Raw genomic sequence first — 3,152 nt, 5'->3', positions numbered from 1 at the left:
GGTTTGGAACAAGGTAGTTTCACCTTTACTGTCTAAATCTTTAGCTTTGGGACAGACAGTGTTCATAACCTTATATGAAACCCTATAAATGATCGCTAGATTTTGGGATCCTGGGTCCATATCATAACCCTGAGTTTGAATATTCAATGTTAAAGCTTTTAAGATATTTACGTCGGAAAGTGCAACAGAAAAGTTTGGGAAACAGTTAAAGTATATCGGACCTTCCCCTAAGGTTGACTCAACTATTTCTAACAAGGAATCCGTGAACTTTCTATGTCTTCCATTTCTTACACAAAGCAAGATTGAACTGGGCAATCCTGTTCTGGTAAGTGGTTTCACCGCTACTTGCACCAATCCTATGTGCAAATAGTTATAATTTCTATCCAAATGCTGCTCGATTTGACTCTAGGTGAATAGCTGAAAACTATCTTTTTTATCAATGACAGATATCGTTTTTTCAACAGTTTTTATTGCGTAATCAGATCTGAACTTGAAAGATCCTTTATAGTATATATCAGTGATGGGTACTCTGGGTATATCCCAGTTGCACAACTCCTTTTCTACGTCCCGCATGATTATTTCTTGAGAGTTTTTAACTCTCAGGGTTCTCTGGCTAGGACTATTACTAGAGATTGCTTCTCCAGAAGAACGGATAGACAAGATTCTCCTAAGGCTTGTCATTTTAATATTCTGGGTTTTATGCTTTCCTTCTGTTCTCCTCCTAATTCAAGGTTGCTAGTCCCTGCCTAGGTCTCTCAACGCCTTAGCATACTGTGCAACGGCTAACGAGCCTATCTGACAGCTAGACAACTCGATGACTAGTGAGTAAAGGAAACTTGACAGGAAAACCAGAAAATTAAACCTACAACTTAGTTAGAACCTTAAACTTACCAACTCTTCTAGGGACTTTCGGCTCTGATACCAGGTACTGGCCCAGACTCTTAAGAGCAAAATTTTCTCAATCAATTTTAAGCTTTCGTGCGGAAGGTAGTGTAGAGACGTAGAGAATAAACATAATTATTATGAGGAATTCAAACATACAAAGCCAAAACCAAGGATAATAATATAGAGAAATTAAATACGATATCAAACGTAATATCATTAATACTCAACAAACTTACATAGAAGCAAGGAAAGCAGTAGTGCTTAACAGAAGCTTCATAGAAGCAGCACTTGAAAACACTCAAAACACTCCAAAACACTTAAAATACAAAGTTTATTTTCTGCTTGAGAGGCGATCTTTTTTCGGTGCTCCACCGAGGAGGAGAAGCCCTTCATTTAAAGCCTCCTGGCTGTTGACGTGTCAATAAGAGACAGAAGATCACAAAGCAGCCTACAGTAGAGCGGTATCTTCACTTTAATGATTCTGGCTGAACTTTCACGCAAACGGCCAAAAAAGGAAAAAGGCAGACTCTTACAAAAGGCAAATAAAAATAGAGTAAAAGCAGGAGCATCTTGCTTTTACCAGAGAAAACGTAAAAGTAAAAAGCTTTATAAAAAATTACAGTAAACACAAATTGTCTTCTTATCAGACATAATATTACTTAGGCCCACCATAAAGATCCGCATGGAGATCCGGATGAAAGTGGTCAAGCATGTCTTCATTAGCAAAAGGGTCCACCTCATCTTCAGGTTGAGTGGCGGAAGCTGATGCCATTGACTCATCATCTAAATCCAGGATCTCGAGGACTTTCTTTTTCAAATCTTCTTTTGATGAAGACGAGCCTGGCTGATCTATCAGCATCTGTAGCCTTTGTGAAACACTTAAACTCGCAGAAGAAGTGACTAAAGGCTGAGCAGCAACAGGATCAAAGGATGGAATAATTGCTGGGGTAATCTTGGCAGGAACTAAATGATCTCTTGTGAATTTATCCCACCAACGAATTAAGATACTTCGGACTAAATTAGGAATATAGGTCCATTCCTCATCAATGTCTTCCGAGATAACATATTCCCATTTTAATATCCAAGGTAGTTCATACATTATCATGAACCACATGAACAAAGTCCTCTGATCAGGATGATTTTTATTCCATTTACAAAATTTCATTTGAAAAGACTCCTTAATTTCAGGAGGAAGGTATTCCATAGTAGGACCCCAGATAAGGAAAAAGCTCTTGAACCAATTCGGGAGTTCTTTCAGAGCTCGAAGCTTAAACTGGATAAACCAAGTATGAGAATAGTTTTGATTTTGAAAACATAAGACATATTCCCACGCTTTTTTATAATCCCAGAAATTATATGAATATGGCCTAATTTCAGGATGGATAAATCTTTTAGCCCTTTTAGGGCTAGGACCCCATTCTTCCAAGGAAATAACATTTAGAATTTGGATTTTGGAAAAAGCTATCGTGTTGGTATTTTCACCTCTATGACGATGAACTATATTAACAGATTTAGTTTCAATTAGGAGAGTTTCATAGAATAGACGGGGCTTATTTAAGGGAGGAAGGTTATCCCTTAAATATTTTTCAGCTAGAAAATTCGGATGTTTGTCCAGATCATTCATTTCAATAATTGCTACAGACATATTCATATACTCACGGAATGGATTTTTAGCAATCTGCTTCTCCTTACCTTTATTATATGGAGAAGAAGTCATCAAAGGCTTTGGATCAGACGGGGATGACCTGGCAAGAGCTCTTGAAGAGCTCCTACTGGGAGTCATTTGTCCGGAACTCCTGGTTCGCACCCTGCAAAAATTCTCGAGTTAAGAAATCAGGGAGCGCATTAGTTTCACCTTTAATAAATTCAATATCAAAATCAAAAGTAGAAAGTATTCCTTGCCATCTTGCAAAAATTTATTTTGATGCTAAATTTTTTACATCTTTAAACAGAATGTCTTTTGCAGCCTTGCAATCCACTCTTATCAAGAATTTTTTATTTAAAAGATCACTCTTGAATTTAGAAACAACATGGACTATGGCTAGCATTTCTTTCTTAACAGTAGAATAATTCTTTTGAGCTGGTTTCCAAACTCTAGAAGTAAATCTAACCAATTGTTCTGAATTATTGACTTTTTGTTTTAGGATTCCTCCATACCCGATTTCTGAAGCATCTGTTTCTACTATTTTAAAGGCTTCGGGGTTGGCTAAGGCTAAGCAAGGAAGTTCTTTGACTTTAATTTTCAATCTCCTCACCGCTTTAGTGTG

The sequence above is a fragment of the Prunus avium genome, chromosome 5 (genome assembly GCF_965620075.1).
Source record: "Prunus avium chromosome 5, drPruAviu1.hap1.1, whole genome shotgun sequence".
Lineage (NCBI taxonomy): Eukaryota > Viridiplantae > Streptophyta > Magnoliopsida > Rosales > Rosaceae > Prunus > Prunus avium.
The sequence above is the reverse complement of the archived record's forward strand: the minus strand, read 5'-3'. Positions refer to the sequence as shown.